Here is an 11,287-nt window from a genome sequence, read left to right on the forward strand (position 1 = left end):
GCTGTAAGAATCATGGTTTGCTTGTCGATTAGCGACTAGCTTTTGATGACTTAGATCATTTGAGTGTAGCTTGAGTTAGATGTGAGTTGTCTGTTGTTTTCCAAGATATTGATACCCTCTTGTAAACTCCATGCACTAGTCAAGTCAGCTTCGTCCCATGGATTGACAATTATGTTCGTGGTTCTCGCTATGTCTACAATAAGATAAGAGTGAGGTTTGGTAGCCCACCCACAACAATCTTTGCCATGAAAGTATATCAAGTACTACTAATAACAAAAGCTCATAATGTTCATCATGGTCCACATTTTGTAAGTCATACTGAATGATAATATTGTGAAATGTCTGGTTTTTGATGAATAAGAGAAGCCTGGGGGATTCACTCTATGCATAAAATGAGATGCCACCTGCAAGCGGACAACTTTGATAAAACCCCTATATACGACTCGTATTAGGGAATATGACCCCCCTTTCTACGCTTATACGACAATCCATGCAAAAAAACTATCATACCCCTATCTTACATATAAAATTTAGGTCTTACATGATCTAGCTGAGTAAAACTAGTCAAAGAGCGTGTAGCATAGTGATTGGCAACGTACTAAGGAACCACGGCTATTGATAACTAGATATACCCTCAATGTGTCTTACTTTGACTTCCAAAATATGTGCACGTTGAACTTGCACTCTAGCTACTCGTCCAATTTTGACCCATCTAAATCACTCAAAAAGCATGGTTATAAAGTTTTATTGGGTTCTCCGTGTAAAGTTGCATCTATACAAACTCTTTATAGCTTTCATCCCTCAACAAATGAACTATATATAAAGGGGTGCTAATTTTTGCATGTATCTTTGTAGCTATTGACTCACATATTCGAGGGTAGAATCTTTTGGGAAGCCATGATTTTGAAACACAAAAACTTCCTCTCATGTTTCCCTTTTCTCATTCTCCCCCCCCCCCCATAAATATGATACCCCCTCCCTTATTTTTAAGCTTGGGAGATAAATTATTGGGGGCCTACCCCTAAATTATACGCTTATGTAACTTGTAAAAAAACCCCCCTCCCCTGTACTTATGTGGTGCAATAAGTTTTCCATGGTGAATCCCCCGGAAAGAGAAGTCCTTGTATAAGACTAGGGACAAGCGACAACATATCTCCATATGGCTGCATCCCAAGATTATACAATCTCTTGCATGTCATAAATAATTATCAATGTATTATGCTCAAAGAGTTATCGATGCCGATTTCAACTTCTCAAGAACCATTAGTGTGAGTGTAAGCAATAGACACAAATAACCATTGTTCCCCATGGGAGTGTGGAGTCAATCCCCTTCTATTTAACCAAGATCCCTTCTATGTAAGCATTTTTTCTGTTACCTAGATCCATCATAAATAAAAAAACTATAATTAGCCTTAATTTATGGATTGCAAGTGTCATGACTCATAGAAATAGCACACATGATGTAGACGTGAACATAGTATGAGTTGTGGGGTTTCCATGGACTTGATTGGGCATTGATGAGGGACTTTTGTTGGAAATTTAAGGACCAAGCATGATATCTTTTAGCCTTAGGCGTTGAGAATTCCATGCACATGATTTTAAGTAGCACAAGAGTGGTGGGTCCATGTATTTTCAAGCTTCACTTGCAATGGCAGTTTCTTCTATTAGGGAAGAGGGGTGATGGGGGTAAAAAGAGAGGATGACCACGACATGCAAGTAGTGGGGGTGTATCACTCATGTGGCTCTGTCAACTCGTACCACTTAGCCCATGATCATATGCTTTCTTGGTTTTAAACCAAAGCTTACAAGAGCTCCTTTATAATTACAAGTGTATGATCCCATGTACAAAACATTGCTTATGCTATTGTGTGTGTATACATATATATGCGTGTGTGTACACATTAGCATGAGCATTTTTTTTGGATCCAACCTAGAGATTTTCAAGGGAACCACTTGTAAGCCTTGGTTTAAACCCAAAAAGTATCTCATCATGGGTAAAGATGGATTGTGTTAAGTGGTACGAGCTGAAAAACCACATGCATGATCTACCCCCACTACTTGCATGACGAGGTCTTCCTCCATTTTCACCCCCATTACCCCACTCCTTAAAGCAAAGAAACTGCCATCACAACTGAAGTTGGCAAGGAATGGACCCACCTATCTTATGCTATTTAAAGACAGGTGGATGGAATCCGCAGAGCTTAAGGCTAGAAGATATATGGCCCTTATGTCACCAACAAAAGCCCCCCAAATATGGCTAAGCAGGTCCCCGTAAAGTTTATAGTCCATACTATGTTGACATTGATAACAAGTGCACTCTTTCAAAGACACGTGCAATCCATAAATTAAAAAGACGAATTAAGTTTTATTTATTTATGATGGATGTAGGTAACAAGGAAGATTCTTGCATAAAATGGCCCTTGATTTCAAAAAAAGGGAAATTAACCAACATCACCATTGGGAGCATAATTTGAATCTTGTCACTTCATGCATTACATTATTAATGTGGTCTTTTTTTTTGCTTCTTACACACACACACACACACACACACACACACACACACACACACACTTTTCAACACCATCTTTGACACTTTGAGAAAAGTGCATTAACAAAACTTTGTGGTGTGCAGGAGATTGTACAATCTTGGGATGCAACATTACACCCTTTAGGGTAGGGAGACACTGTCCCTAGTTTGATAAAATGACTATTATTATTCATCAAGGACTCCACATTTCACAATGCCATTATTCAACATGATCTACAAAATGTGGACAATGATGATAATTGTGAGCATATGATGTTAGTTGTACTTGATATCCCTACATGACTAAGATTATATAAGTTGTAGCCAAGGAAAACCCAACTGCTGCCAATGCTAGGCTACATGACTTAATTGCTCATATCAACATTGTGTTGGAAGAGGATCCTAAGGAATAGAAGGAATGAAAGGAGCACTCACCATCTGTTATGCATCAATTCATGGAGTTGCATGGAAGGAAGCTTAGGAATGAGCCATTGATGAGACAAAGGAGGTGGAGCATGCTTCAAAGAGCCCTAGAGTACCCCCGGTCCCCTCTTATGAACTCTACAAGTAACCTACTTCCAAAGGATCTTGATGCAGACAATGTGGAGGCTATCAAGTTGTGGATGCTCGATCTCAACACAAAATAGCTTGAAGGTTCTTTCAAAGATACCTGTGTGCCACAATCTTCATTGATAAAATCTCGTGAAGTTCACTTGATCCAATTGTGGTAGTTCCTTCTTGATGGGGAGACTTGAGAGTAGATTTTATATAGAATTCTTGTGGTATTTTCAAAGGTATCCATTGTTAAAAAACATGGGTCTGAACAAACTTTTGTTGAGTTGCCCTTTTCTTTTCCATTCAAAAGTTTTATGGTAATCAATAATGTAGGGTCCATCAAGGGCTCCCTTGAAGTTTTTCGTGTGAGATTTCACTTTTTGGCAAAGTAGATGTGTTGATGGAGCTTTTGAAGAATACAGATATCCTTTAAAGCTCTAACAAGGTCTGAATGTGAGGATTTCCCATACAAGATGTGCATTTTGAAGGTGAAGACATTTTGAAGGTGAATACAGATATCCTTTAAAGCTCTAACAAGGTCTGAATGTGAGGATTTCCCATACAAGATGTGCATTTTGAAGGTGTGCAATTTGAAATGCATAGCAATTTAAGACAAAGCCTATGTCAAAGAAGGTTGAACTTTTGCATGAAGAGGAAGCACTTAATTTGGTCTTCAACATATTTATAAGGGAAAATTACCAAAATACCCCTCTAATTTGTGGAAATTCCCAAAATACGCCTCAAATTTCAAAAATTCCCAAAATACCCTTGTATCTATTTTAGTTGGTTTGTTCACAATTTCCTAATTGTTATTCTTTTTTGACAATGAAGGTCCGTTTTTTAGTTCTTAGCATGTAATTTGTCACAAATTACCTCACAAAAAAAGACAATTATGTCTAAAAATAATGAAGCAATTTATCTCCAAAGCCTACATAACCAACTCAAATTCTAGTTTTAGTATCTTGTATTAATAGACAATTAGTCTTCTTATGAAAAGCTAAGAGAAAAAGGTATTTTGGGAATTTTGGAAAATTTGAAGGGCATTTTGGGAATTTATGACAAAATATGAGGGGTATATTGGGAATTTTTGAAATTTGAAGGGTATTTTGGGAATTTCCACAAAGTAGAGGGGTATTTTGATAATTTTCCCTATTTATAATGTAGGGATATTTGAAGCTATTCATGGAGATATTGTTGAGATCAACTTGGCAATGGGCTATTCTCATGTCATAAAGGATTTTGCAAGAAAGTTCTTATGCAAAATGTTTCCAAGGGTGTGTGTTGAATTACACTTCAATAAAAAGTCTTGCTGACATAGTTTAACAAGCTATGGATATATTTCTTGGCTACTTGTGAATGAACCTTAATATATGAAGATGCTTCATTCAAGTGTCAAATTGGGCTATGCATCATTCGTCATTAAACCAAAAGTGTTTGTAACAAATGCCAATAATCAAATGTTTCCTTTTCATCCAAGAGGACAACCTGGTATGCAACTACTTTTATTATGTGGGAAAAATTATGTTGGACATTTTTGAGAAACTTTTTTTGTTCATTGTTTTTTATGTGTTCCAATATGGGATACTTTTATTAGTGCCACACTTTTATGTTTGTAAATTCAAACCCTTGGTAGAGACACTCTCTCTTAATCATGTCATGTAAAGATAGTCAATAAGACTAGTCTTAGCCATGCATTGTAAATTGGGTTGTGTAAGGACATATGGCCATTTATTCACATATCAAGGAGAACACATTTTTGAGGTTGCCTTAGAGAGGAGAAAAAATGAGTTTGGAAGCCAAAAAACACCCTTTTTCTCATGACCTTCTCAGTTGGTGACGTCAAAGTTGCACAGCCCAAGAGTCCCTTTGGGATTTTTAACACGTTTCAAATTAGACGGTGTTTTTAGACATTTTAAATTTTGAGTGTAGACTTTTTTGCAACAATAAACAAACGGATTTTTCTACCATTCTTGTCTCATTCATTGTGTGTTTCTAGTACGTTATTATGGTTTTGCACGTTGTGAATCATGAAGATGTGGATTTGTTCCAGAGCACCATCATTCAATTCCCTTTCAAATCCTCTATCTCTTACTTAATTATGTATTAGCCAATCTAAACAAGTTTCACAACTTTGAGGACGTAAGAGGAAGAGTGTTTGGTTTTCTATGTGGTTGTCCTTCCAAAGCTAGTGAGACGAGAGCTATAGAGGCATTAGAGTTTCTTCCTTTTTCTCACATTGTTTAAATAATTTCTTTGTAAATAGTCCTTGTTGTGGTTATCAAAGATGCCACGGCATTGATCCAAACATATATTCATGAGGCCATTTACATGTAAGGGCACGAGGGTTTTGTTGAGAAATCCAAAGAGAAATCGGTGTGTAAGCTTAAGAGAAGCCTATAGTCTCTAAATTAGGCGCACGGTATCATGATGTTGATGCTTTTATGAATCCTCAAAGATATAGGCAAGCAAAATTGACAAATAGTAGTCTTTTGATTTCGATCCTTTATATGGATGATATGCACATAGTTGGGAAGAACAATCTTAAAGTAGATGCATTGAAGGTAAAGTTGAATGAGAACCTTGACACCAAGGATTTGAGAGAGGTTAACCATATTCTTGGACTTCACATTATGTAGAACAAGTCAAAGAAGATTCTTTATTTATAAAAAAGAGAGTATATTTGTTGGTGTATTGAAGCGTTTTTATATGGAGGGGAGAAATATAGGTTTTACTCGATTGCCTTCATATGTGAAACTGGATGTAATTTTTTGGCGAGCGCTTTTTTGAAATCCGACAAGCACATTCCAAAAAGATTCTCTCTCTCTCTCTCTCTCTCTCTCTCACACACACACACACACACACACACACACACACACACACACACACAAGTGTGTGTGCCCTTTGCCAGTGGTTGTATGTTTGTGTAAAAAAAGAGGGAAATGATTCAACCTTTCTACCACCCAAGCTTGGTAGATGGGTTATGCCATTTCTATCTTGAATAACCTTTCTTGAGTTCAACTCTCATCATCGGCAAATAGATCTCCAAGGTCTCTTGGGATAGTTTCCTATGATTCAGGTGCTCAAGGTAACCTAACGTCCTACAACCTTTACAAGCAACTCCAACTTGACAATCACTTACAAGAGACACAAAAAAAACTCCATAATTACAGAGCACTCAATCTAGGTAATGGGTTGGACAATGCTCTTGGTACAGGTTAACCAATATGTCTATCCGCATAAATTTTATATGGTAGATGATAAGCACACACAACATGCTTTATTTCTAGGGCAACCTTGGCAGAGAAGGTATAATGTACAACTTGACTGGAGCTACAATATAGTTAGCATCCAATCCGCTTCAGGAATACAACAAGTTCCTTGCTACAATAGCTACAGACAAACCATCAGTAATGCACACGATGGATAAAGGTAAGCAACCCTTACAAACGACCATTGTCCAACACTAGACACACACACACACACACACACAAAACAAAAACACACCAACATCTACCAACCATGAAATTTGTGGAGAAATGGTTGAGAACTTACTCGATCCGTGACATCATCTATCACAGCATATGTGCGTGACACCATCCGGAGAAAAATGATGCAAAGATGAAAAAAATCATGCAAGCGGGTCTCCTCAATGATGAGTGCCAAGTGGTGTGCTCGGCACGCAACGACTACTATACCATTCGGTAGTAAAAACTCTACAGCTAGGGTGAACACATTAGCAATGTGCCCGGTAGAGAATACAATCCAACAGGGTATGCCACCAATGCCGACTTCAAGTTTGCAATGTGTGGGAAGGTCTACCCACACAAGTTGCACCCCTGCAAGCCACTAGTCAGGCTCCATTTTGATGGAGTGTGAGAGACCCAATCAAACGTTGGATCACTCGAAGGCTCCTGCAATACAAAATACTATGCAAAAGAAGATTGATTGAGTGCTTATCAAGTTCAAAATTGAAATTAGATGCCAAAGTGTCATAAAATCACTCACAAGAGTTTTTTGGATCCATGAGAGCCTTCCGTAGATGGTATGGATCAGCAAGTACTACGAGATGTACTGAGACTACTCCAACACTTATAATTTTTGCCATTTCTACGTTAGAGTGAGCCAAAACTATGTCACATGCAAAATTTAATGAAATGTTAAGTACCACCAAATTTTGGAAAAAAACATTGATTTGTGGTTGCGTGTCTTACCTAGTGGAAAGGAGACAAGTGGTTCAAGTGGCTGAACCAAAACTGGGTGGCTGCCCTCGCTTTGCTCAGTAGCAATGGATATGGTTTGCTAGGAACCCAGGGATCTCAAAGCTTGGGACAGATTAGATCTCCGTGACTCTAAGTGATAGTCGGAGTCACTCTGCTCATAATATGACCCGCCACCTTGATGCTCGCTTCTTTCACTCTGAAACTCCTCCGAGAAATCTAAATTTTTTTTGATGGCTGGTTTTCCTCTCTTCTTACCTTGTTTAGGTTTGTCCATTGCAGTTTTTGGGCTTCGACATCCCTTGGTCGTGCTAGGAAAAATGGCATCGATGGAAGGCTGATTGATGGTGACACTTTTGCTTTTGCCCTTCCCCCTAAACTTCTTGTGCAATGCTGCAAGTCCAACAAAAATAAGGGCACTATAGCAAACCAAACACATTAGTTGAACAAGAAAAACATTACTTACCATTGTATGCTTCAGCTTCGTCTTCGGGAAACTCGCCATCCACATAGTCTGAAAACCATGGATAGTCTCTCCACGTTTCCTTACCATGGAGCTTCTCTATCCAATTGTCGAGATAGAGACCTCTCTCCTCTCTCTCAGACTCCACCCACGTATCACTGAGATGCTTGGGGTATGGACTACAAGACCTACCTAAAGGGCGTCCAACCACCATCTATAAAGAACAAGAGGAATAACTCCATCATTCAAAACACACATTTTTAATCTTACATCCTAATAAACTGTATAGTTCAATACCTGTATAGCAAGTGTCGGACAGTAAATGAATAATATGGTGCTCCTTGTTGGAATTAGGGTTGCAGAGAAACGCACACAGCTTGGAGAAGACGAAGGAAGCTCAAGGCACACAATAGAGAGTGTGTTACTTAGTGTGCAATGGAAAGATAGATAGCCCTAGAGTGATGGGCGTATATACAATGCTTGGGGGAAAAAACCTCCTAAAGAGGGAAAAAATGCCTCGGCGGTCCTAGTGTGTTCACACACATCACTACCACATGTATATGGTAACAAATCCCCCCTGGAGTGATGCGGTGAACGAGAGCTGGCACGTGAGTAAAGGGAAGAGCCATGCCCTGAGGACATGATCAGTCCACAAGGGGGAGTAAGCCCAAAGCTTTGCTGAAAGCTTCAAGCTTCTCACAAGACAATGCCTTTCTGCAAGGTTGTCCTGTGTTGGCACATAAGCCAAGTTGATCTCTCCTACTGAGAGCCTCTCCCTGACATAGGGGTAATGCACCTCAATGTGCTTTGTGCGAGCATGAAAAACTAGGTTCCTCACAACTACCAATGCGCTCTGACTGTCAGTGTAGATAGTGTTGGCAGTGTCCTGTCCAACACCCAAATCAGCCATAAGGCATCTGAGCCATACACACTCAACCGTAGCTGTGAAGACTGCCCTGTACTCAGCCTCACAACTTGAAGTGGCCATAGTAGGTTTCTTCTTGCTCAACCATGATATTCATGAACTGCCAAGCATGAAACAAAAACCACTTGTGGACACTCGCGTGTCAAAACAACCAACCCAATCTGAGTCCAAAAAAGCATGTAAGTCTGGCGGCAATGATCCCCCCTTGGGATAAAACAAGCCAAGATGTAAAGTGCCACTAAGGTAGCGGAAAATCCTCTTGACAGCCTGCCAATGCTTAGACCCTGGGCTATGCATAAATTTGCTGACCCGTGAGACTGCAAACTGAATATCTGGCCTCGTGTTGCATACATAAATGAGGCAGCCAACAACAGTTTGGTAAAGAGTGACATCAGCAGGATCGCCAGCATCATGTAGACTAAACTTCAAACCTGTTTCCATGGGAGTGGCAATATGTTTGCAATCCTCAAGTCCAAATTTACATAACAATGTCTCTATGTAACTTTTCTGACACAAGGCAATACCAGCATCACACTGCTTAAACTGTATACCCAAGTAATGATGCAACAACCCCAAATCTTTCATCTTGAAAGTAGCATTCAAATCAGCCTTAAATTCAGCAATTTGGTCCAGTGATCATCAAATCATTGACATAAAGAACCACAATGAGAAGTACATCACCCTCACGCTTTACATACAATGTGCTTTCTGTTGGACTATTACGAAAGCCTTGTTTGACCAAATGAGTGTCAGCTTTCTCATACCAAGCACGAGGAGATTTCTTCAACCCACACAAAGCTTTCTTACATCTGCACACTTTGTCCTCTTGTCCTTTTATGACAAAACCGCGAGGCTTCGTTACATAAACTTCCTCAAATATGTCACCATTCAAGAAAGCAGTAACAATGTATGATTGATGTACATCCCAACCAAAATGATCTGCAAATGCACATAGAAAACGCACAATAGTCATACAACAAGTGGGAGCAAAAGTCTCTTCATAATCTATGCCTTTTTGTTGTGCATAACTCTTTGCAACAAGTCGAGCCTTATGGCGATCGATCTCACCATCCAGCTTGCGTTTCATCTTGTAAACCCACTTCGTACCAATGGCCTTTTTGCAAGGAGGCAAATCACATAAAGTCCATGTGTCATTTTCTATAAGTGCATCATATTCTGATTGCATGGCAGCCATCCAATTTTTTGAATTCTGTGCTTCATCAAAAGACAGAGGCTCCTAAACATCATGTAAGCTAGACACAACTAAAGCATAACAATCTGATTCATAAGATGCATGGCGAGAGCCTGAATGAGTACGACTAGACAAAGGTGCATCCAATTTACTGTCATGCAAAGTGTGCACTAGCCATTTTGGCATACCTCTAGCATGCTCATTTTCAGCCCTTTCCTCATCAAGTACATCATGTACATCTGCATCAGTAATAGGCTGATCTGTAACATTTTCAGAAACCCCCATAGGCTGTACATTTGCCTCATTGGAAGTTACATTCGTATTTCCACCACTGAAAAGAGGCAACAAAGTGTCATAAATGTCATGTGAGCTTACATTACTGTCTGTAGTACATGACAGCGAGGGCTGAACTGAATCTTCCACAAACACTATATCCTGTGAAACCAGAATACGCTTTGTTTGCGGATGATATAACCTGTAACCTTTGCTTTCAGGACTATAACCAACAAAAATACATTTGACAGCCTTATCATCCAATTTTCTACGCTGTGTTTGTGGAACCAAAGCATATGCCAAACAACCAAAAACACACATGTGCTCAATAGAAGGCTTTCGATCATGCCATTCTTCATATGGAGTAATAGACTGCAAAGCTTTCGTAGGACACATGTTTAGTACATAAGTGGCACACATGAGCCTCAAGCCAAAAGAATGCGGCAAAGCTTGACTTTTGACCATACATTGTGCCATTTCCGTAAGTGACCTGTTTTTCCTTTTAGCAACACCATTTTGCTGAGGTGTATAATTCATTGCACATGGTGTTTTATCCCACAACAAGACCTGCACAATGTTCTAGACGCCCTTTGACACAAGAACATGTTGCATCAATAAGCCCAGATAGGGTAGTTGTCCTCAACAACAAACATCTTGAACAAATCTGTGTTGTTGTCAGCCATGGTAAATGATGCACCTGATGTGAAAACTGCTAGAAAAGAGGAGAAATGGAGCGAGAACAACACGTGCTATATAGCACAAACCGTAGAAGACTATGAGGCACCTGTTATACAGAAAACGGCACTGACAAAAATTTTGCACAAAATGACGTAATAGCCTGCTTGTAGTGGAAACGGAGGCCGAAATGAGCCCGAATAAAAAATCTGAGCAAAGTATGCTCTACAAGCTCACCCGAAATTTTTGTCGACCTGCAAACGCTTGCCAAAGCTCACTGAAATCGGAGAAAGTGAGCAGGCGTATGCTGGAGCAGCTGGTGATTAAGCCCGGGAGGACGCAACCTGCTTTGACACCAATTGTTGGAATTAGGGTTGCAGAGAAACGCACACAGATTGGAGAAGACAAAGGAAGCTCAATGCACACAATAGAGAGTGTGTTACTTAGTGTGTAATGGAAA

Source organism: Adiantum capillus-veneris, chromosome 8, assembly GCF_014529385.1.
Source record: "Adiantum capillus-veneris isolate H3 chromosome 8, ASM1452938v2, whole genome shotgun sequence".
Taxonomy (NCBI): domain Eukaryota; kingdom Viridiplantae; phylum Streptophyta; class Polypodiopsida; order Polypodiales; family Pteridaceae; genus Adiantum; species Adiantum capillus-veneris.